The sequence below is a fragment of the Triturus cristatus genome, chromosome 4_2 (assembly GCF_964204655.1).
Source record: "Triturus cristatus chromosome 4_2, aTriCri1.1, whole genome shotgun sequence".
Taxonomy (NCBI): domain Eukaryota; kingdom Metazoa; phylum Chordata; class Amphibia; order Caudata; family Salamandridae; genus Triturus; species Triturus cristatus.
Window position 1 is genome coordinate 604,421,968 of NC_140586.1, and position 27,016 is coordinate 604,448,983.

Genomic DNA, 27,016 nt, shown 5'->3' on the forward strand with positions numbered 1-27,016 from the left:
AATCGGAAGGCAGCATTTACTGACCTAAGCCAATGAAAAAGATCGGCGAAGAGTGGGCGGAGCTTCCATGAAGCTTCCACACTAAAGAGGAGGGACACTAAGTCTGGAGCAGGGATCTGAGATAATCAATCAAGCAAAATAGTTTATTTTGCTCTACTAAGCCATAAAAGTCACATCAAAAGAAACAAATACAGTATAACACACAGTTAAAAAATTTAAATATCTTTGTTAAAATCACAGAATTCAAGTATAGATAAGAAAGCAGAAATATACAGGTTAACTGTCAGTATTTGGATCATATCTTCAGAGCACGTAAAATGTAATTTAAGACGGCATAGATAACAGTTTTGTTTCCCAAACAGTGCAAATGGGCAAAAGCAGCTACATGAGATCTACCTAAAAATGCTCATAATATCAGGCGAAGGCACCCCCTTCTTTGTGTAGTATAAAATGTTCAAAATAGGAACAAGTGCATGGTACATTGTTCTGCTGGTTTCCCATATATCTGTGGCTGATTGTTAATGCAAACTATGCTACCTGTAAAGTGTATGGTGCATGGTGAATGTTGCACATAATGCATGACTTCTACACCTAAGGGAGTTGTATCCGTGATGGCACTAATGATTCCTCATATTCTCCTGAGCTATTTTGTACTTACTTTCTGGCCTCTAATGCCATACTCATTTATGGAGCAATATGCCAGAAAATTACGCTTGAATAATGTCATCAGTGTTGTTATCAATGATGTCAGTTGAGAGTTCATCAGTGATGTCATAGAACATGTCATGAGTGATGTAATATGTGAGGTCATAAGCAGTGCATGGCTAGGGCATAAGTTATAGCTAGTGCAACTAACTATAGCATGGTGAATTTCTGTGTTTTTATTAGTTTAAATGTTAATGCTGTCATTGACAAATTCACTGAAATATAAAGTTACTTTAACCTTTCAGTGAATTTCTAAGGTTTTTTAAAAATGAAAACAGATATTTCTTTCACACATTACTATAACGTTACTTAAAACTTCGGGGCATATTATCCAGCACGGCGTTAAAATTATCGCCACTTTAGCGGCAGAAAACTTCTGCTAAAGCGGCGGTTATTGGCTTGATAATATGCCGCAGAGAATTCCAATAGAAGCCCATGTTGACACCAGAACATGGGCTTCTATGGGAATTCTCAAAGGCATATTATCAAGCCCATTATCGCCAGTTTTCTGCCGCTAAAGCAGCGATAATTTTAACGCCGTTTCTTGATAATATGCCCCTTTGTTTTTTTCAGAGAATTTTTAGTTTAAAAAACAAATATATATATTTTTTGAGTGTATGTTTGGTAGAATGACTGGAAAATATCTGTATGCACACATCGTTTTGAAAGGGAATGGCTTTGTATTATTACATTACAAGAAAAGGTGCACAGTTTACAAAATACGGCTTAATAATACAATATTTCAATTGAGATCACTTCTTGCAACTGTCACATTGCGATGCCTTACCAGCAAAGCTTGTTAATAATATAATGGTAGAGTTTTGAACAGCTTTCTATGCGTTTTTACATTAAAAAGGTGTTTATAATTCAGAAAAACAGGGTTCCGTTTTTGGAATAATGTATACTATTAGATTTCACCATGAATATCTATTTTGAAGGTGCCTGATTATTCTTGCGAGAGTCTTGTGAGCCACTCACTGGTCACTTGCAAGATCGAATAATTATGCATTTAATTCTGAAAGTACTTTTTCATGTTTTTAATCTAGGAAGGTTTGGAAAAATAGTGGCCTCTCCTTTCAGATGACAGGTGTGTGTAGCAGGGTGTGTGGATGGATGACCTTCCCTATCAGACCTACCTGGGTGTGTGCAGTAGGGTGAGGGAAGTGACTGGTCTCTCCTTTCAGAACGCTCTCTCAGATGACTGGTGTGCATAGTAGGATGTGGTGATGGACTAGCCTTTCTTTTCAGACCTCCCTCTCAGATTAAAGGTGTGCGTAGTAGAATGTGTGGATGGACTGGCCTTCCCTTTCAGGCATTTCTCTCAGATGACAGGTGTTTGCAGTAGGGTGTGTGGATGAATTGACCTCGCCTTTCAGACATTTCTCTCCAAAGATGGATGTGCGTAGTAAGGTGTACGGGTGGATTGGCCTTCACTTCGAGCTGCCTCTCTCAGATAAAAATGTGTGCATAGCAGGGTGTGGGGAGGGATGGCCTCTCCTTTAAGACCTCTCTCTAAGATGACTGGTGTGTGTTGCATGGAGTGGAGATGGACTGACCTCTCCTTTCCAACCACCCTCTCAGATAATGGATGCATAGTAGGGTGTGGAGATGGTGTGGTCTGTCCTTTCAGACCTCTCTCTCAGATGTTAGGATGAGTATATTAGGGTGTGGGGAAGGGTGGCATCTCCTTTCAGACCTCTCTTTAAGATGATGGGTGTGCGTAGTAGGGTGTGGATAAAAAGTTGCCTTTCCTTTCAAACCTCTCTCTCAGATGACATGTGTGCATAGTAGGGTATGGAGAAAGAGTTACCTGTACTTTCACACCTCTCTCCCAGAAGATGGGTGGCATGGTAGGTTTGGGTGAGGAGTGGCCTCTCCTTTCAGACCTCTCTCTCAGATGACAGGTGTGCATAGTAGTGAGTGGGGAGGGACTGTCCTCTTTTTTTTGTAAGACCTCTCTCTGACATGACAGGTGTGCATTGTAGGCTGTGTGGAGGGAAAGGCCTCTCCTTTGAGACCCCTCTCTTATATAATGGGTTTGCATAGCAGAGTGTGAGAAGAGTCTTAACTCTACTCACAACTCTCTAAAAATGGTGGGCATAGATAGTAGACACTGATAAACACCATCTGTACTTCCTACAGTAAGAAGTGTGCATGCCTTAGCATATTCAAAGATCTAACAATTAACATGAGGTAGAGGCAGAAGCATTTGTAATGTTCACTCAGCTTCTACTAGTGTTATATTTCTAAATCATAAGGGAGTGATCGCACGGGTGGTTGGGTGTCTTCAGGTATTAGTTAAGTACCCGAAACCCTAAACCAATATTTGCCTCTGGTGATGCTATGTGATCACCACTATGGTGTAGTATTGGGCTGCATCATCATTGAGTGTCACACTTAGGCACTCCTTTCCCTACGTGAGTACCACCTCCTTCCGAGGTGAAGTACTGGTGGAATCCGTGTGAAAAGTTAGAATTACCACCTGTATCCGAAACCGTGATTTTAACATATTTGTGATATACAGGGGTAAGATTAAAAGGTGTTATGGTGATGTTATCGAGATGTGTAAACTATTCCCAGCATCATTCTCATGTAGTCAACATATTTTGGCCCTTATTGCCCGTAACGGTGCAAGCCTTCATCAGGACCGGATTCTGAAATTGACAGATCCCTTATAATAACTCTTTTGACTTGTAAGTCACTATTTAAATATCTTCTCACTGATTATCTTCCGCTGAGTTTTATAACAATTCAACATTCGCCTCATAGGTCCAGAATGACTTATTAATCGCTGACCAACCCTCAGCGTAAACCTTCAGTATCCTCATATGGCCAGAACGGCAAATATTGGCAGAGGGTTTCGGGTAGTTAACTAATACCTGAAGACACTGGAAAACTTGTGCAATCACTCCCTTTTGATTTAGATATATTCAAAGACCACATGCTCCTTCCTCTTTTTCATGAGCCTGTGAGAGTCTTGCAAGATTGTAGCCATTTTTTTAAAGAATTAACATTCTACTCATCACAGTGCTTATCTGTTACACACTTCTTCTCAAAAACAAGAACCACAATATTCATTCCTACTAGTAGAGTGTATTGAGAACACATCAATCACTTTCTACTAATCCTGAAGCTGCAAGAGAACTGTGAAATAGTAAAAATGAGTTAAAAAAATGTGTTTTCTTCACAGTAGCTATTCCTTATGCACCTCCGCTCTAAAACTAGGGGGAACGTGTCTCTTTCTGTTGCCCCCTTATATTGCCTTTTTACTTCATTTCCACAACACTTATTTCTCACAGTAAACAGTAATGGTGGCCATTTAATTTCTAAAAATTCCAACGGCCAGGTATTCAGAGAGCTTGTGGGCCCACAAGAGCTTGAAAGCACACTAGGAAAATGAGCCTCTTGACCAATCACAGCTCTCCACTTTTTTTGCACTCTCGGGGGACCATTGTGTCCCGGCTGCCTACGGCCCCTGAGATAAGCCGGTAAGAGAGAGCCGGGACTGCCGTGCCTCTCGGTTTCTGGTTTTTGCTCTAGCACCAGGCCTGCTTCACCCCCGGAGGCCCCGCGGTTTCAGGAGTGGCGGGTGAGTCTGGTGGCCGACCTCCCGGCCGGGCGGCCTGGTGGTGTGTGGGAGCCAGGAAACCCAGGCATGGGAGGTGTTAATTTCAGCACGCAAAGAACGTTGGCGCCACGCTGGGGAGCTGCTACCACACAGCGGGTGTTTGGCCTGCCGCCGGTGTTGGAATGGCACTGGCCCATCAAAAACGAGACACAGCACCGTATCTTTACCTTCTAGAAGATCTACGGGAGATAGGTGAAGGGAGCTACGCGACCCGATAATTGCCGACCCCATAATTGCTAATGACTTGCTGCCCATCACTGCCTCTACTCTAATTTCACCCCTGCTTTTAGCTCTCCACTTTTTTTGCACTCTCGGGGGACCATTGTGAGACTCTCAAAAGCCCAACTGCCAAACTATACAATTATATTTGAACTTCAATATCTCAAAAACTACTGAACAGATTTACACTAAGCATAATCTGCAGACCACGATCTAGCTTCCTGCCAAATTTGGTGCAATTCATTCAGCAGCTTTTGCTGTAGCCTTGTCTAAATAAGTCTATAGAAAATGCATAAGGATTTTGTGTTTCGGAACCTCTCTTTTTGTTGGCCCCCTCTGGACAAATCACCCTGAAACTTTCCAGGCAGGAGCTGAGGAGCATGAACTTAAAAAAAGCCAAAGTTATTAGAAAACAAAAACATGCTCCATCTATTGAAAAGCAGACCGAACTACAACTCCCTAGTGGCGGGCGACCGCCACTGGGATAAATGTACACACTTAAAGTTTGGTCCAAAGAAATTTGTTTCTTTTGCTATATATTCCACAACACGTTTTGGCAACAGCCAATGGCCTTAATCATTCAAATGTTGAGCCACCAGTTTGCCTGCTCTTTTATTGGACATCATCATAGAAACCAATGAAATACTTCGCTTTGCTCCAATGCATCATTTTTCCATAATATAACATAATTTCAAAAAATTATTTGAAACATGTGCAAAATTAATTTAAGCAATGAATTCATTAAGACATGTCTCATAATCATATGTCTAACAGGGGTGTGGCCAGGCTACCGACCAAGATGGCTATGTAGCTCTCTAGCTCCGCCGGATCGCCCGACATCCTGGCTATGTTCGCCTGAAAAGAGTACTATCGTGCCCACCTACTGATGTCACTGTCCCTGGAGTAAACTGAGGAATGAATGATCCCACTCTGGGGTCGAGGGGCCGTTTGGAGCCTGTGTTTCGGCGAGTGTCATCTGCCACTACTGAGGCCTGGGTGTGGCCGGTCGGCCTTGCCTTTCATGTCTCCTGCACTGGCTTGGCAGGCGTGACACATCGAGAGCTCAGAGCATTGTCTCCGGTGCCCAGCAGAATTATCGCCTGCAGTTCCTCGTTCCCCCGCGTTTTGCCTGAATCCCCCCAAATTGGAGAAATAATTGTGAGGAGACCATGCTGGCATGAGCATCCCGGCTGCCTACGGCCCCTGAGATAAGCCGGTAAGAGAGAGCCGGGACTGCCGTGCCTCTTGGTTTCTGGTTTTGCTCTAGCACCAGGCCTGCTTCACCCCCGGAGGCCCCGCGGTGTCAGGAGTGGCGGGTGAGTCTCGTGGCCGACCTCCTGGCCGGGCCGCCTGGTGGTGTGTGGGAGCCAGAAAACCCAGGCATGGGAGGTGTTAATTTCAGCACGCAGAGAACGTTGGCGCCACGCTGGGGAGCTGCTACCACACAGCGGGTGTTTGGCCTGCCGCCGGTGTTGGAATGGCACTGGCCCATCAAAAACGAGACACAGCACCGTATCTTTACCTGCTAGAAGATCTACGGGAGATAGGTGAAGGGAGCTCCGCGACCCGATAATTGCCGACCCCATAATTGCTAATGACTTGCTGCCCATCACTGCTTCTACTCTAATTTCACCCCTGCTTTTAGGCACCATATGCCCACCTTTGCGCCTAAACTTGGGGGCATTTTTGATGGCTGTGTGTTTCAGAGTGGCGGCCATATTGGTGGAGCATTTCACGTGTCATGGTGCAGAAAGACCCCAAGCAGGGGGTTCTTCAATTTCCTAAGTCCACTGGCCAAGCGTCGTTATCCACTTCCAACATGGCTGAGGGTGATGTTGAGAAGGATCTCACTGTGGATGCCCCCCTGGATTGGATACCATTATGGCAGAATTGCAGGCAGGATTTAGATCCTTGGATGGCTGATTTGACTGACTAGATACTATGTGTGCCCGCCTAGATGTTCATGAACAACGTCTGAACACTGCAGAGAGCAGGGTCTCCGACCTGGAGGATGGGGCAGCGCAGTCTGTCAAATGATTGGACCGCTTGGAGAACAGTGTGAAGACCGCCGCAATGAAAAATTAAGACTTAGAAGTGAGAAGCAGACATAATAATCCACGCATTCTTGGAGTTGCAGAGTCTACAAATATTAGCAGGACGGACTTGTACATGGAGACCTTGCTCACAGATCTGTTTGGTAAAGAGACATTCACACCAACCTTTTTGGTTGGCTGTGCACGTCATTCACTTGGTCCTTGTACTGGCGTGGGCGCTACATTCAGACTAAATATTGCTCGCCTATGGAACTTTCGCGATCCCGTCACTGCTTTGAGACTAGCACGTAAGGCGAGGTCTTTGTCATGGCAGGGTTCTACAATTTTGCACTTTTCTGATTTTACGGAAATGGTTCAGGAGGCATAGAGGAAGTTTGTGGGAGTGAAGGCTACTCTGAGAAACCTGGGTCTAAAGTATGGTATGCTTTACCCGGCTCAGTTGAGAGTCAACGTAGCGGGGAAGTCTTAAGAGTTTGAAATGCCAACAGCCATTCAGGAATTCTGTAGAGACTTAAAAAAGAGGCAGGGGCTTACATGGTAGGCCCACTGCTGGCATGTCTCCATCGCACAGTGGCTCAGCGGCGAGCGTTGAATTGTTCACATCGGACTGATTGTCATCAATGCATGTTATTTGGTGGGATTTGCTTTATCTTCTTATTTTCTCCTTTTTTTCAGAGTGGGTGTTGAGCACTAGCATAATTGTTTTAGTGACTGTTGACTGCATTAGTCGAGCAAATCAACGAGGCGTTTCCTCCCCCCCGGTGTATCCCACCTTTTGATGGGTTCACGGTTTGAAATGCATATGTTTGAACAATATTCCTCATTATGTGAGGTGTTTGATGTTGCATGTTTTATATCCTTCAAGAGGAAATGTCCTTGTAATTGGGTATGCAGGAATGTGTGAGGGGAGGGGTAAGGGATTCTACATTGCTTAAAGAATGGTTTACCATACTTTCATGATCATGAGTACACATGGCACACAATTCCGCATAATACACGGTTGGATATGATGTTGGATATTTTTTTCGATGACACATGATTCCATGTTAAAGCACATCGATATGTCACTCCTTACTTGGAATGTCAGAGAGTTAAATGATACAAGGAGAGGCAAACACGTTTAAAATTACCTGCAGAGATACAAGATAGGTATTGCATTTCTTCAGGAAACTCACCTGCCTAAGGCTACGGCTCAGACCTTTGCTGCATCTTGGGGCCCACACAGATACTTCTCCATCTACAGCTCTAATGCACGAGGTACAGCTATACTTATTCACAAACAACTTCCTTTCAACATTTAACAAGGAGAGCGGACTGCGAGGGCCGCTATGTTATTGTGGTGGGACACCTTGTGGGGTGCAAGATAGCTTTTATTAGCCTGTACGCTCCGAATATTGACGACACAGATTTTTTCAGGGCAATACATATGCAAATATTACAACTAGACACAGACCACATACGTATAGGGGGTGACTTCAATCTTTTATTAGATCCGGTAATGGATGGTACATCCACGGTAGCTGACTCTAAACCCCATACTCACGCGCTTTATTAGAAAGCTGCTGAGCTGAATTTATTAGATGTCTGGAGCCACTGGCACCCAGGAGAATTGGTGTACACGCATTACTCTACTCTGCACCATACCTGGACGCGGCTAGACTACTGGCTTGTTTCCCCTTCCCTAGTTGCTTGTTTCAGGGAGATCCAACACCTACCCAGAACACTTTCGAATCTCTCACTGGTAGTTATGTCCCTCAGATTCCCAAGACCGTAGGGGTGTGAAAGGCAATGGAGGTTTCCCAGTCAGTCACTGTTAGACAGTGTATTTAAGGAATATCTCCGGGAGGCAATGATAGAGTTTTTCGACTTTAACCTTGGCTCAGTTACATCATGGTCTGCTCTCTGGGAAGCCTTTAATGTATATATGAGAGGAGTGTGTATCTCTAAGCATGCGGGTGTCCAGCGGGATTTGAGAAATATACTTAAACAAATTGAACATTAGTTGGTCTAACTGGACCAAAAATTAATACAGAATCCGGACCGAGGCGGACAGGGCCAAAGATTGGCATTGTTAGCAGACTTTAGACAGGCTGCGGATCGTGAAGTGCACTTTCTGGGTAAGTACTCCACAGTGCGACGATACGGTAAAGGAAAAATGCCCAGGCTGCACTCTTGTGAGATTGCTGCGTCACCACACAGGTAGGTCCTGCATCACGGCACGCCACACGGCTCAAGGGAGACTGCTTACTGGTACCCCTGGCATTCGTGATGAGTTTCTGGAGTATTATTCAAACTAATACACTTCTCGCATATCGCACAGTGAGGAACAACAGGCCAAATATTTAGCCCATGCAACCATGTTTAGCGAAACCTTTCTCCAAAGATGAAATTAGAAGTTCCATTGACGCTGTTACCGGCTCCACTGCACCTGACCTGAACGGGTACACGGGTATATTTTATAAAACCTACAAGGATATATTAGCCCCTTATTTATTGGAGGTTTACAATGAGACATTGGAAGGGGGGAACTTCCCCCCCACAATACGCGAGGAGGTGATTGTGCTTCTTCCTAAACCAGGGAAAGACCCTTCATTATGAGGCTCCTATAGGCCGTTGTTGCTACTAAACCTTGACTACAAAATATTGACTAAAATGATACAGTTCAGTTCATGAAGCTTTCTTCGGTACATATAAAATGACCATAAAAGCACAGCAAAAAAGAATAAAACATACATTTGGGTATCAGGTACAACAAGTTTGCAGACAAAACCTAAATATTACAAATATAATAGGTTAAAAACACATACTTTTCCTGGCCTTAATAGATTGGGTTAAAAACATAGCAGTAAAAAAACAGATATCGACATGTTGTAAGTTAAAATTTAAGCTCATAGCCTGATTAACTGTACGTACACCATATTTAAAAAACATAGGTTTTAAATAGACAATACGGAAATTCATATACAGTTTACAGATTAAGAGAAAGTGCTTAGTGCTCTGTTTGAAGATGACATCGCACATGCAGGGCCCCTGCGGATGTTTCTTAAGTGTTGGCGGTGCCACTAAGTGATGAGCTATACCAAACCTCAGTCTGGTCAGCACAAACTTATGGGATGGCCTTGTCACCCATACTAGATAAATGGGTAAACCTTTAACAATGTTGTGATTATTATAAAACATAACAGTAGATAGGGAACCATTAGCAATAGCCCGTTTCCTTGCAGCAAATGCCAAGAAATTTATTTTCAGCTCTTGTTTCGGTATTAAAGATGCTGCGTTAGGGTCCACCAAGATGTTTAAATTAAATATCTCTGAAAAACATCTAACAACATAATTTAACCAGGGTATATTTAGGAATTTATCCAACGAGAGACAATCCTCAATGACCGATCTATTAAAAGATTTTTCTTCCTGGAGCCAGATAGAGCGCCAGATCATGAGTGGCCTCAAAGATAGTTGATCAGTAAGAAAATTAGTGTCCAGCTCTCGATGGGTAAGCTCAGTACAAGCAGTAGATGGTAGTGACAGGAGTTTTTTTTTTTTTAAAGTGTTTTCCTCCAACTGCAAAGTATGGGCATGAAAGTGTCCCCAGACACCCGCCCCATACAGAGCAATACTAAATGATACCATTATGCTTGGCACTGCTTCTTGACCGCATAACTTCTCCGGTGCAGTCCAGTTTTGTGCCGCACCGGTCTACGGCATTATATCTCCGCATGTTGTTTGCTACCATTAATAGGATTTACCCTAACACCCCTGCGGCGGCTGTGCTTTTAGAGATGGAAAAGGCATTTGACTCTCTGGAGTGACCCTTTTTCCTTGCAGTTATGAGAAAAATGGACATGCCAAAGGGCTTTGTTGAACTTACTGCACTCCTTTACAGTTCACCTACCGCTAGACTTAGATTGATTGGCACGCTCTCCCCCCCATTTCAATTGACCCGCGGCATGAGGCAGGGTTGGCACTTCTTTTCATAATAGCGCTTGACCCATTGGTAAGACACCTGCAGGAGCGACACTTACATCGAGAGCTCCAATTTACTACTGGGCCACTGTTGATATCACTTTATGCAGACAATGTCATCCTATACGTTCGTAGACCACAGGATAATCTTGTCCCCTTAATTGGGGAAGTTATTCGATTTCGGTCCTTTTCGGGTTTAGTGATGAACCGGATTAAATCTGAGATATTCCCGTTAACCCCCAGTACAGTTAGATGGGACTGTGAATTTCCACTAACATGGTGCAATTACACCTCCAAGTATTTGGGAATTCATCTTCACAAGGAGGCAGACCAGGTCATAGGATTGAAATACGGGCCAGCAATATACACCTTAAAACAACTGGTAGAGTACTGGATTAAACTTCCTCTGTCGCTGGCTGGCAAGGTGTCCCTTATTAAAATAGTTGTACTTCCCAGCTTCCTGTACCTATTCCAAAACATACCAATTCCACTTCCTGAAAAATTCTTCTTAACATTGCGCTCGTGCCTCATTAGGCTTGCATGGGGTGGTAAAACCACAAGGGTTAGCTGGCACACTTTAACTCTCCCATATGAGAGATGAGGTCTCGGGGTCCCGATCTTCCAAATATACTACTTGGCGGTGCAGTGTAGTTTTGCGTATTCATGGTACCACCCAGATGCCCGCATACCTTATTTCAAGTTGGAGGCTGACTTTGTAAGTCCGGCCCCACTAAACTCTGTACTACCCAAGGGCTTTCTCAAAGACCTGGTTGATATCCAAACATTTCCACGACTAGCTGGGCGTGGCGGAAGCTAGCTACGGTTACCGGGGAGGACAAGTTATACTCCTCGGCCACCCCACTCGCAAACAATCCATGGGTGCCCATTACTGCAGAAAAAAGAGTTTAGAAGACACTCACTACATATTCATTAGTAACCTGTGGTTATGTGTTCCAAGGTGGATAGATGTTGCACCTAGATAGATAGATAGATAGATTCCACGATGCGCCTTTCATGGACCGATTCATACTGAACAGATTGCGCTGTGCCCTTAGAGCATTATTGCCTGAATTCCCGCAAGAGCCAGAATCATATTTGCCATTGATAAACCTGATTACAAGCGCACAGGGGAATCACTTAGTCTCAAAACTATACAAAACTTTTATGTCACTGATAACAGCTAGGGACGCAAAAATTCATGAAGCCTGGGAATGGGATTTGGGCCACTCTATAGACAACAGACAAGGGGCCTTCTGTTGTTCGCAGATCAAGGAGGTCTCTCTAAATAGCAGGCATAAATTGCTACATTTCAAGTTTTTATGGAGGGCATACATGTCTCCAGCGAAGCTACACTCCTTTGATCACACAAGACCGCACACGTGCCCCAAATGTGGGACACACTATGCAGACTTTGACCACATGACTTGGAATTGTGCGAAAGTGGCTAATTATTGGTGGGCGATTTATGTGGTTCTTAGCAGGATAACTGGGCTAGGTCTCCAGCCCTCCCCTCAGATTGGCCTGTTGAGGTATGTGCGAAATAACCCTAAGCAACTTCGTCGATACACATCAATTGCATTATTATTAGCCAAAAGGGAAATAGCTGTAACCTGGGTAAGCAAGTGTACTCCTATGGTTAAAGTTTGGTTAAATAGTCTCATTTACTGCAATACTAACAGTGATATATACTCCTCGACACTGCCGGCCACTTCTAGACTCAGGATAGTTTGGGAACGCTTGAAAATGTATTTGTTAGAAATTAAATAATCCTCCCTTACCCTCTCCCCAGCTGGAATAGTCCCCACGGGTGTGGGGTGAATATCTCTATACAGGCTCACAATTATTCTATGGCACACTACAAGTTTATTATTATTGTGTAAATTGGGGGGATTGTAATGTATGGAGCTAACTACAGGACTATATGTGGTGAAGTGGATTACATTGTATGTTGTATTATTTCCCTTTCATTCACCGTCTAATTATGGAAGTGTACAAGATGATTGTCTTTTTTTTATGTCGAAAATGGTAAATAAAGTTTAAAAAAATATATCATATGTATAACATCTTATCTTTATGCACACACTCAAGCATTAAGCATTCTTTATTGATGAATCACTGTTAATCTCCACAAAGCGCCTTGCAAAATTAAGCCGTGAATAGGCAAATTCATCGGGCCCCACGGGCACAAACTCACAGCTTTAAATACATCACAGTTCATTATCATATGGTGCCTTGCATAATTCAGCCTTAAATAGGCAAATTCATTGTGCCTAGAACTGAACAAACAAATAGTAATGATTCACTGCACATATAAATTAAAATGCAACTTTCTGAATCATCGTGGGAATTCTGGCACATCATGCTACTAAAACAATTTAACAGAACTTCATAGCCCTAATGTGCAACCACGCAAAATACATAGCAGCACATTTGATGATTTTAAACTACAACATCTCTATGCATCATATCGAGCATAATTTTGCTCCTCTCAAGCCCACGTGAGCTGACTCATCGATGCCCATTTGTTGACTGCTCCATATTTGAATAGTTGAAGTGTTTAGGAAAAGGCATTGACACTCTTGAGCCCAAGTGGGTTGACTCTTTGATTTAACATTATTTAACATTCCATAGACTGATTACTAATGCATTTTTTCACAGGCATCGCAGGCAAGCAGCGGCCTATTTAAATTTGATTTACAATTAGATGCAGAGTCTGGCTTTTTTGTCAGTGGATTATTACACTAGAGTCCCCCAACACCTTATTTATATAACGTGTTTATATATTAATTGCATTCATTATGTCGATACTTGCATTACAAGAAAATGTGTAAGTCATCTTTTTTTTTTCTTTTTTTTAGTCCTCATTGTGCAATAAAACAGGATTGTTTGAGATGACCAGTACCAATGTGCTACTTCTTTCTTCTTTACTCCCCCCTGGATTTTCGTCTCTATTTCCGGATTTCCTGTGTTGTCCTGCCCTAAAGTCTTTATCCAGCTCGACAGCTGGTAGAATTTAAATTTAGAGATTGTCCCATTGGTCAGCTGTGACAATTTGTCCCACCCGACCAGTGATTTTCCTGATATTATCTGACCCCATTTCTCTACTCCCCCTACTCTCAGTGGAGTTGATAATTTGTCTCTTAAGCACTCTGGTGTGCCTGGTGAGTCTCAGATCGCGCGTTGTCGCTATAATACAGGATTTTCCATGTGTGTATGGCTTGGTACCATAGTTTAGCAGCTGCCTCTAGTATCTTTAATTCAATTTTTGGGAACAATTTTGGGTTACCAAATTTATATAGGAAATGGTTTACTTCCGACATTGTCATGGCTTGCAGATAGGTTGGGTATAGATGTTGTTCTTTAGATAGCATTCTGAAATTTTTAAAGTGAAAGGCCCTGTAGTACTGATACATGTTTGGACTAGCAATCCCTCCGTGCTCCTTCCTCCTCCTGATCTTTTTCCAGGCTATTCTTACTCCTCTCGATGCCCAGATAAAATTACTGATATCTCCCTGTATCTTGTTGAACCACTCTCTCCTGAATTCTAGGGGCATGGTGTTAAATATATATGTGAACTTAGGGAGTATCATCATCTTTATTAAGTTGGAGCGGCCCAAAAAGGATAATGGTAAGCTTTTCCATGCATTCAACAGCTTTTTAGATTTTGCTAAAACTCTGTTAAAATTTACTAGGGCGATTTTCCCAATCTCCCCTACTACCTGAATCCCTAAGTATCTTATCTGCTGTTTCACTATTGGAATGTTTCTCTTGATATTCCACTGCATGACTTCGGTCTCCTGTTGGTTTATCTGATATCCAGACAATTTCCCAAATACTTCGAAGACTTCTATGGTGTTTGGCAATGTACCTTCCAGGTCATCCGTGAATATCATTAGGTCGTCTGCGTACAATGCAACCTTCTTGGTCCATGTTTTATACCTAAAGGTGGCTATCATCTGGTTTTGCCTCAATGCATTTGCTAGGGGCTCTATGTACAAGTCAAATAATAATGGGGAGAGGGAGCAGCCCTGTCTTGTTCCCCTCCTGATATTTATTTTATTTGTGAGTGCACCATTAACTAATACACGTGCTGTGGGGTTCCTGTATAGAGTCTTTACTGCCCCTATATAACTTCTTCCCAGATTGTACTTTTCCAACACTTTATGCAGGTAGACCCAACTAACCCTATCAAACGCTTTTGCAGCATCGAATGTGATTATACATAGCGGGGATCTTTCCTTGTTGGCCACCAATTTGTGTATTAATTCATGTATGTGTCTGCCCCTTATAAAAACCTTTTTGATCCTCATATATTAAGGCTCCGGCTACCTGGCCCAATCTCTTTGTGAGATTTGGGTGTATATCTTATAGTCGCTGTTTAATAAAGGCAGTGGGCTATAAAACTCACACCTTTTTGGATCCTTCCTTGGCTTCAATAAAATGCATATTGTCACTTCTTCCCATGATTTCGGCAATTCCTGCCCCTCTACAAGTAACTCATTGAATATTTCCGCCAGCTGTGGGGCTAGCTCTTCTTTTAAAGATTTATAAAGCTCAATTGGCAGCACGTCAGGCCCTGCTGCTTTTTCATTTTTTAATTCTTTCACTATCTCTGTTACTTCTCCTTCTGTTACTTTGGCATTAAGTATGGCCCTGCAATTTTCTGTTAGCTTTTGTTTTATCCAGCTCTTGAGAAAATCATTTATCTGCTGTTCTTCAGGCCTTGTGTCCTCAGTATATTAGTTCTCGTACCTTATCTTTACTCACTGCAATTTGATTTTCCTCTGTTATTCTACAAATCTTGTTGCAATTTTGTTCTGTCTTGGTTTTCCAGGCCAAGATTTGCCGCAGCCCTCACCATAGTGATTGTGAGCAAGTTTACTCGCCTCCCATTTGTTTTTGATTTTAGTTTCAATAATGTCATTGAGCTCATCACTTAGCTTGTTCCTCTCCTTTTCTAGTTTTTCGACATGATGTGCATTACTCTCCTCATCTATTTTCCTATCTAATATCATAATACCCCTTTCTATCTCGTTTATCTTGTTCTTAAACTTCTTGTGTCTGTAAGCTCCTGTACTTGTTAAAATCCCTCTTATTGTGGCCTTGTATGCATCCCACCGCATCTGAATTGATGTTTCATTTGTATTTATTGTAAAAAAAGACTTTGTTTCCACCTTAAATTTGTCTACTATCTCTGGGTCAAGGAGCAGCGTTCTATCTAGCGTCCACCTAGGAGTATCTTGTGTCTTTTGCAGACACACCTCCATCTGTACTGCTGAGTGGTCTGATAGATGCGCTGGGAGATGTTCAACCCTCTTTTCTTTATTGCATAGAGTCTTATCTACTAGGTAATGATCAATTCTGGAAGAGTGACCCAATTTTTTATTCTTAAAAGTAAATTTGTGATATTTTATACCTTTTTCTCGCCAGATGTCTCTCAAGCCTAATTCTTCTAAATAAAGCTTCAAGCAGCTTCTCATTCTTGGCAGGGTTATGGTATTCCTAATTGGCAGCCTGTCTTTCCTATGATCTATAACCAAGTTAAAATCCCTTTCAATTATAATTTGCGATGGGGTATCCAGAAGATATGTATAGCTCCTGCATTGCTGTTGGGTTGTCCAAATTTGGAGCAGAATATCCAGCAATCACACAACTAACCCCACTCAGGCGAACTTTTGCTATGGACCATCTTCCGTTGGGGTCCCTATAAGATGATTCTGTTGTTGCATTTGCTGATCTTTTAAAAAGAATGCTCACTCCCTTGACACAGCAAGCCTGATCTGTGCATATATGCATCCACCCACTTTTGCTTCTTTAAAATTTCTACCCACTCTTTCTTTAGGAGGAGTGTTTCTTGTAGAATTATTATATCGCTCTTTATATTTTTTAGATACTCGAAAATGTTATACCTTCTGCCTCAGACCCTCAAACCATTTACATTCCATGTTAGGATGCTAAACCCCATGACCTACTTTGTTGTTCTTTTTTTTGTATCATCTGTTCTTGCACAAGTCCGACCATTTTGGGGGATTCTTTTCCCCATATGCTCCCACACCTACTGTGAACTTATTCCTATTGTTGTGATCCCTTCCCCCTCCCCTCCCCCTTTCCCTCACCCTCCCATGGAGAAACCTCCCTCTGTCTCTTTGGCGATATATCTCACCTATTTGAGCCCCCGGGCTCTACAGGCTATTCTTTATAATTTCTGGGCTTTGATTCTAATTATTAAGGACTCCATTTCCTTAGGCTCTTTCAAGTTATGCATTTGGTTGCCCCACATTATTCTCAGGGATGCTGGGAATTTCATCTGTACTGTTGCACCCAAGGATCTTAACTCCTGCATGAATTGCCCTAGCTCCCACTGTATACCCAGAGTTGCCTTGGAGATATCTGATCTTATTTTGAAGGCCCAATCATTTTTTGTGTAAGAGCCAGCTCGTATTCCCTCACTCAATATTCTCTCTTTCAGGGTGTATGTTCTGAAGTTAATCAAAATCTTCCTCGGATTCTTCCTAGGTGTACCTTTGCCAAAAGGGTCCCTATGTACCCTCTTTATGTCTTCAACCAGCTCATTTGTTTCGACCCATGGAAAAAACTCCTTTAGCATTGTTACCATAAACCCTTTAATATCTTTGCCCTCTTGTCCCTCCGGAACATTTAGGACTCTTATATTGTTCCGTCTAGCCTGATTTTCCATTGACTCAATTTTACCCCTGAGTTCCTTTTCACTTTCTTTCAGGGCCTGTATGTCCACCTTGTTCAATTCTGCGCTTTTGCCCATTTCCTCTACTGTGGATTCTACTACAGTGAAACGTTCCACTATAGAGTTGATTTTGGTTTCCATTGCTTCACAGGCTCCCTGTATCCTTTGTTGATTTTTTTCTGAGGTCGCAAAGTTCTCTCTCATTTCTGTGATCATTGTTTCGATCAAACTATCTATGCCCCTTGTTCTATCAGCATTACTTTTGCCTTTTTAATTGAGTTGACCACTTTTCTCCATGGTCTCCAATATGGGATCCCCCAATGTGGTTTTGATCATCTCGAGCACCTCAAATCTATTCTTGCATGTCGTAAAATCTTTCACAAGGCTAGGCTCTACCGAAGAGTAACCCTTGGCGTAGTTCGCGTAGTCACGCTACGCAAGGCTACGCGAAGTTGCAAAAGCGCTACACGAGCGTGCATAGTTGCTTGTCTGCCCATTCGCGATGCGTTTTTCTTGTTCGGGAACGTGTATTGTGTGTTCGGGAAGCTGTTTGCGTGCACAGGGGATAGTATCTTGCGAACTTGCCCATGCGGTCGCCTATGGGCGCGGCCATCTTGTTTTTCACTTGTCCCGCCTGTTCGCGATGCCTTATTTCCTGTTCCGGGTCGCGTATAGCGTGTTCGCGATGCGCATTTCATGTTCGGGAACGTGTTTTACATGTTCGGGACACTTTTTGCTTGTTTAGGGAAATATCGTGCAAACTTACCCACGCGGTGGCGATGGGCATGCCCATCATGTTTTTCACTCTATGCTATGGTTTTGGGCCTGCTTTTCTATCCTCTCTCTATCTTTGCAATCCTTAGGTTTTTACACAGTTTTCTGATCTTTCTTTATTTATTTTCTATCCCTCTCTGTCCCTAAGTCTATATTTTCACTTTTCTACTGTTTTATATTACTTCCTTCTTTAAGCTCCTACTTCTTCCTCTAACTTTATTTTTTCCTTCTAAATTTTCTTTTCCACCTCCCGCACACCCCAGAACCATGGCTAAGAGTACTACCGGCTCCAAGGGCATGGCAACTGCGCCCAAGAGCTGCCTACCTTGCGGCAGACCGCTCCCTGCAGGGGTGCAGACCCGGAAGCTTTTCTGCAAGGCAGAGGTGGCCGCCCTTGTTTTTGTGTGCAGTGACACCTCCCCTTGACCTTGGCAGCAGGCCTGGCTCCGGGTACCCTACCCAGGAGCGTCACCGCCGGTGGACGTAGGTGCACCGGGCAGTGTTTCGCTGCTCAGGGGTCAGGCGCACCCATAACCAGCTAGCCCACCGGTGGTCAGACATCTTGGACCGAGAGCAGGACCTGCTGGACCTGCTAGGTGTCGAGGTCGTGGCGCTTGGTGAGTAGCTAATATACTAGTAGTATAAGTATTGTGTATAATTTTTATCCGAATAGCAAGAATACTGCTGCTTACATTGCAGGTAAATTACGTTTCAAAATCTTCCGTGATTGTAGGACACAGGTGCTCGGTACTACTCTTACTTGTTTGCAACTTTGCGCTCGCTTGGGCTGATTATGTAAGAGTTTACTTTAGGGAACTTAAGTTAGGTAATGCTATTACTAGAGAGACTCTAGTCCTTCCTTTGTCCTCCTGTCACTAAAAAGAGGTAGTGGTGGATGGATTGATAGGTTTAGGTAGTATTAGTTGGTAATTCTTTAGAGTGCTGCTTACCCCAGTCCTTAGTAGAACCTTTTGTAGATTATGCAGTGAGTGGTAGGCTTAGCAGTGTCACTAGCAGAGCATCAGATGCAACCAACCAACAATTTGGTGTATGCACAAATTTATGCATGTGTCCCCTATCTATGCATTTTTGAGGGCGAAAATTGAAATGCAGAATTAGTGAACAATTGGCCCGTCTGGAATATGTGGGCTAGGTCAGGTGGTACTTAGGCTTAGTTAGTATTCTGGAATCAGAATGGAACACTGGATTAGTGTTCATAAATAATAAGTAGACGGTCCGTGAATCCCGCAATAATACTACTAGTCGATCTGATTAGATAGGTCAATTTTATTGCAATTGTTGTTTCCTTTTTTTTTTTTTTTGCACTTTTTAAATATTTTATTTGTTTCACACAAATGATTAATGTTTGTCTCTTTCTTTGCTATATCTTACATGATCAGCACCCAGGGGCAAGAGGACGGGGTCAGAGTCAGCGGGACAAGATCAAGAACAAGATGCCTCCCAGGTCCAGGACCGCTCCTCTACAGAGGGCTCTGCTGCTGGCCCCAGTAAGTCCTCCAGTGGTTAATATTAATAATTATATTGCCCTAACTTTTACTGCACCTTATTTTTTCCGAACTATTATTTCTGTTTCCTAATTCTATTTTTTACAAAATCTTCTTCGATCTAGACTATCTGTTTCTAAATTCTTGTTATCCCTGCCTCTAACTGCCTCTGCTATGACTCTCTGTACAACTACTTTTAGTGTGTCTGTAGCTAAGCTTGCCCAGTTGGCCACTCTTTATTTAAAAGGTTTTAAATAAAACTCTGATTCAACCAATAGCTCTAGCCACTGAGTCCAGTCCTTTAGGTGGTCCTCTTCTCGTCTTCTTAATCTTGAGGCTTTTCGACAATTCCCACCAACAAAATGCCCAACCAGATATTTTACTATCTTTGATAGGATATAGTACATACTACTACTGTTGTGGGGATTCTGCACAGCCACATACAGAACTATGCACAAGAAAATAGGATGTTGGTGATGGGAGATTGGACCTTCCTCACACCTCAGTCAGAACCCACATTCCCCTTGACCGACTAGCTATAGTGTCTCATTAGGTCCCCGAACCCCCCGAAGATACACAATGATTAGACAACCCAGAGCATAATAATACCCTTTCGCTCACTCACTCGTGTGAGTCCATCACACCAAGTACCACAGGGGACCGTTGGGGACCGTGGGGGGTCCCCAATCCCCCCACGGTCCCGCCAGCTCCCTGCCTCCTACGAGAGCTGGCATTGCTTTTCCACATCTGTTTTGCTTCATTGAAGCAAGAGCAGGTTTCCCTGCTCTCTATTCAATGAAGCCCTACCATTGCAAACAGCAGTGACCTGGGGGTGGGCACCCCGGGACACTGCAGGAGCCGGCCTGGGGGGTGGCGGTCCCCAGGGCCTCTACAAGGCTCCAGGAGGGGGGTAGCGCAGCCCCCTTCCCACATTGTGAAGTTGCCCTGGGGGTGGCGGTCCCCGGGGCAGCGGTGGCCTGAGAGCCCCCCCACACCAAATGTATTCAAGCCCCGGGGGGTGGCTGTCCCCGGGGCTGCGGGGGGCCGTGAGCCCCCTCCCGATATTATGTTAGAGCCCCGGGGGTGGCGGTCCCCGAGGCAGTGTGGGGGGGATTGGGACAATTTTTAAATATGCCCCTGGGATTTGGCCCCCCGGGGGCAAATTAGCATATTCAGTGCGGGAGTCCGCGCTGAATTTATTTTCTTATCGGCAGGATGCGCGCATCCAGCGTGCATCCTCCCATTAAAAAAAAAAATAATAATAATCTTTTTGGCCTTGGGGGTCCTTGTGGGACCCCCTGAGCAGGCCTAGGGGGTCAGGGTGTTTCTACCCTGCCCCCTTTTCGCATTTTGTGACTTTTTTTTTGGTTTCTTGTGCCTCGGTTCTACCGAGGCACAAGATGGCTGCCAACACTTCCTGTTTCAGAGTGTTGGCAGCCAATTAAAATTCAGCTCGTGATCGGGAGGGTGCACGCTGGGTGCCCGTAGGGTGCGCGGATCCTCCGAGGCCATAGATATATATGTACTTTTAACTGTAATTTTCTCAGGAACTACTGAGCGGATTTACACCATTTAAGCAAAAGGTACGAGTCTGAACTGAGGACTACCTCTTTGCCAAATTTGGTGTAATTCCGTTCAGCAGTTCGGCCTGTAGCTGCGGCTAAAGGTCCTATGGGAAAATGCATGGGGAAAACGTGTTTTGGGAGCCCCATTTTTCCTCGGCCCCCGCTTGACAAATCACCGTGAAACTTTCAGGATAGGAGCAGACCGGAGCTTGCCAAAAGTTTAATAAAAATTTCGCGAAGATTCATCAATCGGTGCCAAAGTTAACCCAAATACAATGTTGCGGATTTCCTATGGAAAATAGGTCCTAACTATATCTACCTACTGGCAACCGCCAGTAGGTAATATATATATATATATATATATTATATATATATATATATATATATATATATATATATATATATATATATATATATATATATATATATATATGTATATATATATATATATATTCACTGAAAAAGCCATAGGTTTTATAATATTTTGGAACTCTATTATCCTTTTTTTTAACTCTAAAAATTATAAAATGGATATCTTTTTTTTATTTTTTTTTAGAAAACTGGAGTCCCGTACCGGTAGTGTACCAAGCCCCATCAGCACGTGAATCCTATCCGCCATATTGCTAAACTCGTAAATGATGTACATTTCGTATTCGACGGGTTTGTGGTACCGACTCCCACGTAACATCATATACGTTTGAGTTCGCGCCAGCTGCTACTTTGGTATGAGATGGGTACGCAGTACCAAGCCGCGTGTTACGTCATGTACATATAGGGTCACACCCGCTGCGCGTTGCGTATGCGACGAGTGCACGCTGCCAAGCGTTGTGTTACATCATAGACGTATGGTGTCGCGCCCGGTACGCCATTCCCTCATTTTTTTTTTCATGTCTCAAAACTATATCTAAATAAGTTTAAAGTGTGTATCAGAGCAAGCGATAATCTAAAATATTTTAAACATTTATATATTTCTAGCAGTTATAAACTTATATTATGGTAAATATATTTTCTCAAAATCGCTTCGGGTGCAGCCTCCTTGCGCGCTCGGTGTGCGATTGCCATGTGACCTTAAACAAAGCATTTGATTGGTTCATAACATTTCCCATTGTAACAGTTGGAGGACCCCACCCATTTTAGTCATTCTCTCTACAGTGTTTGATGAGAGACACCTCTTCTGCTTAGAGAGCTTTTTTGAAAAGTTTTTTGCTGTGTACACATATCTTATACTACACACAACATGCAACGATCATCTTGATCAATATTCATGGTCTGTATAGAAGCCTTCCACGTGTGATGGCCATGCTTCTGAAACGTTACATCAAAAAAAAATGTGTGTTACACGATGCCCCTGGTGTTTGTGTGTGCGCATTATTGTGCTGCCTTTCGGCCTGGGTATTGGTGGCTAGAAAGGGTATCATCAGCCACGGGCAGAGTGCACATCCTAGATCACATGTGACAAACAGTAAAGAGTAATGTGTAGATTTGTGTTGCAGTATGCTCTGTTGTCAGGCTTTAGTAGTGTGTCATATGTGAGACTTTCAGATTCACGTTTGACATGCATTCGTTGACTGTAATGAGCATTATTACTGTGTATGACGTAGCCTCACTGCTGATCCTCCCTCTATCTGAGCACATTCACATGTGTGCGCTTTGCGATAGCAACACTTTCAATAATACCGCACACCATTGACATGCGTGTCTGTGCATATCCATAAGCTTGACAACGACATGTGATGTTGGCCATTCAATGTTTTCGGACAGCATCTCATTAGCGTTAGTTGCCGCCCTCCCGGTACATGCTACATTAATGTAAATTGCGGATTGTGCGATGTCAAAACTGCAACAGGGACACACACATAAGTATACTGGCCAGGCAGGAACTGAACAACACCCAGGACCCCAGAATAATTATTCACACCCCTACGCTGGCGTACGTATAAATAGGATAACAACGCCGCCACATGTCCCAATTCTTCCACACTGCCTCAGGTGATATGGCCGCATCCACGTCGCATATCATAATGCGCAATAAAAAAAAGGATCCATGAGGTGTACACCATCCTTGCAATCGAAACTCTATCTGAATTGTGAACCCTGCAGGCTGTCGTTTTTGGACACACAACAATGACAGCAGGTGAGCAGTGGGGCCTGGGTGCACAGGGGCTGCAATTGAGTGCGGTGCTTCGGGAGGGGTGGGGTGCATCAGCCTGGGTGCGCAGGTGCGAACAAGCGATGTTGCTGTGCGTAATGATGTGATCTCTGACCTCATTCAGTCACATCTCTTTCTCACTTTAATGACATGCTGGACCGTACTGTAGGCCTGAGCCAGCGGGCAGCGCTGTCCTACAGACAGGTGGCATTGGCTTTTGGGGCACTGTAGTGAGCTGATTACTAAGTGTACATGCACACAGGCTTGCACCACTGCATTACACATGCACATTATGCTTCTAGCATGCACTCTGTTCCTTTGTATGTGAACATTGGCATAACATATTAATATTTAACCTTGTGTATTCTCGTACACTCCAACTCCTCTTTGAACCACAATTTCTACTAACAGTTGGTAGATCGTACTTCAAGAAGGAAGGATGCACTCAACTGGTGTTCTCTATTAAGCTTGAAATAATCATTCATTTACCTCAAGATGTTTCCAACATTATATTATTTCTCCCTTTTCAGACACTGAGTTAGTTGCATCAAAATCGGCGGAGCAGGTACTCAGCCCGTAATGATGCCCTGGGCATTCGGACGTCTTCCATCGTGGTATCAAGACACCGTCCCCGACCGGACACTGTCCCCGACCGGAGACCTGCTGTGTCACCCTGACAGAGGAATTCCGAAGTCAGAGCTCGCACCAGCACATCGTTGGACACACTGGTGGTGGCAGGTGAGCAGTGAAGCCTCGGTGCGCAGGAGCTGCAATTGAGCACAGTGTGGGGGAAGGGGCTGGGGTGCAGCAGCCTGGGTGCACAGGTGCAGGAAAGCAATGTTGCTGTAGATAATAATGTAATCTCTGGCCTCATTCATATCTCTGTTTCATTTTAAGGGCTTGCTGGACCGCACTCTGTCTCGCGGACCCCAGCATCCCAGACACACAGGTGACGGGAGGTGGACAGTGAGGGCTGGGTGCAGTAGGCCGACGCTCTGTCTCCTCGTCCCTCTGTTCTTTTGACTCTCCGTCCCCTTTTCCCTTCCACCCACTCGCTCTCTGTCCCATTCTCACTTTCTTCCTTTCATTCTGACTACCTTTCTTTTTCTCTTGGACATGGCACACATACTTATGTTTCATTTTTGTCTTGCAGGTTTTGTACGCTGCTTCCGGAGGAGTCTCACCCACTTATTTCATGTTATACTGTTGTTTCTTCGAATAAAGTTGCGTTTCCATTTATTTGTGTTGTTTTAATAAAGGTTTTTGTTTTACCAATAAATAAGTGAGTATGTGGGTCTTCTTTTTCTGCTAACACTTGTCTGTAGTTTATTGTGAAAATCGGTGGTTGATAGGAGGTTATGAGGGAAAACATTTGTAATTATGCGGTGCACCTACCAAATATAAACCAACAGACTATTACATAAATGAAGCCTGGGTAATTCTACAACTGCAAGGGTTCTATGAGTGTATCACTTTATAACACCATGAGTACTGCCCGTGTGATTACAGAACCAATAAGGCACTGCCTAGGGCCACCGAGGCTTCATGGACTGGCGAGGCCCACCCTTTATATTTAAGTAAAGACTCGGAGGGTGGCGATCCCCGGACTTGAGTTGGCCTTGAAGCCCCCTGAACAATTAGTAAACAATACCCAGGGAGGTGGCGATCCCCTAGGCTGCGAAACATCTCTGTGCCCTCCCGCGCCTAATTTACATGTGAGATTAAGGTCCGCAGTGCTGCAGAGACCCCGCAATATAATAATAGGATTGGCCCCGGAACATTACCCACCAGGGGGCTCATTTAAATGAATGGGTGAGACCCCGCTTCATTTTCTTTTTTTCTTCATTTTTACCATCCGGATCCGCTTTATTGAAGCGATATGAGGCTTGCCTCCTCTCGCTTCAACGAGGCAAACAAGGATTTGCTATCACAGGGTGGAAGCCATGCTCCCGATCTGTAATAGCAAACATAAATGTCCCACGGATGCACACCCCGGGACATTGTATGTGCTGCGCCTGGGAGGTGGCGCGCCACCATAGGGCCATGATGCATTGGTTGCTGCATAACTACAGAATTAGTATAAATGCATACTAACATTACATGCACACGTGTAGTACAGCGACCAGAGTGTAGTGAAGAGGCAGCGGAAGCCCAAAATCAAGGGCGGATGACATAGTTTGATGAGCCGACGACCCTGGGATGAGCAGAAACAGCTTCACGAAGAAAACGGGTCTTCAGCAGAACGCAAGGAAGCTCGAAATATTGGTGAGTGCTGCCTTCTTTTTACCTTCTCCCGCTTATCGCCAAATTTATGTGGTGAAGAGGCAGACAGCAGTGGATCCGATAAGTAGATTTATTGTAGGAAAAGAAGACAGCTTAAACAGCCACCAACAGGAGCAGACAGCAAGGTAACTGTCTTCTCCAGCACCGTGTACAAACTCCCCAAGATTCCCCTCATGACAGCCCTACATTCTAACATTACATACATACATTTTAGTAGCATTACGTACTAACATTCTACTATGACTTACATTGGAATACTACACAGAGCACATGACTTTACAGCAATGAGCTCATGGTTTCATCCACGAGTCTTGAGACCGGTAGGGGTGAGTAGTTCGCTTCCCACTTCCTTTATTGTACAAACACAAACTAACACTACTTACACAGTATGCTACAGCACCCAGAGCACATCACTTTACAGCAATGAGCTCACGGTTTAGGCTCACAGTTTAATCCCCGAGTCTTCAGACCAGTAGGGGTGAGTAGTTCGCTTCCCACTCCCTGTATAGTATAAACACAAACTAACACTACTTCCACGGGTATGCTACAGCACCTAGAGCACATCACTTTACAGCAATGAGCTCACGCTTTAGGCTCACGGTTTAATCCCTGAGTCTTCAGACCAGTAGGGTTGAGTAGTTTGCTTCCCACTCCCTGTATAGTATAACGCATACTAACACTACTTACACAGTTATACTACAGCGGCCAGTATGCTACAGCGCCCAGAGCCCATCACTTTACAGCAATTAGCTCGGTTTGATCCCCGAGTCCTCACATCGGTAGGCGTGAGTACTTCACTTCCCACTTCGAGTATAAACGCACGTCCGGGTCAGTAGTTTGCTTCTCACTCTCTGTACGGTATAAACGCCTACTAACACTACTTGTACAGCTATGCTACAAAGACCAGAGCACATCACTTTACAGCAATGAGCTCATGGTTTAGGCTCTCAGTTTCATACCCGAGTGCAGCAGCATCTCATCTCAGCACCATGTCACTCTGAGCAACACCGCACTTTCAGACCGCTAGGAGTGAGTACTTCACTTTGCACTCCCCCACAGAGGTTACAGTGCTCCTATCCTCCTGTTTTCTACTCTTTTCGCCCTTTTTTCCCCTTACTCATTTTAACGGAATCACAAAATGGCTGCCAACACTTCCTAGTTGCAACAGCTCGCAGCCAATAAGCAGCAAGCTTGTGCTCGTAACGCCTCAGCCAATCAGATGGCAGAATTCCCAAATATCGATATCTGTAAATATTGATATTTCTCCAAAACTACTGAACGGATTTACACCAAATAAACAAAAGCATGCTTTCTACACCAAGACCCTTCTCCCTTCCAAATTTGGGGTAATTCCGTTCACCCGTTCGACCTGTTGCCTTGTCTAAAGTTTCCTATGGAAATTGCATGGAGAATACACGTTTTGGGACCCCCTTTTTTCTCACCCCCCCTTGACAAATCACGCCCAAAC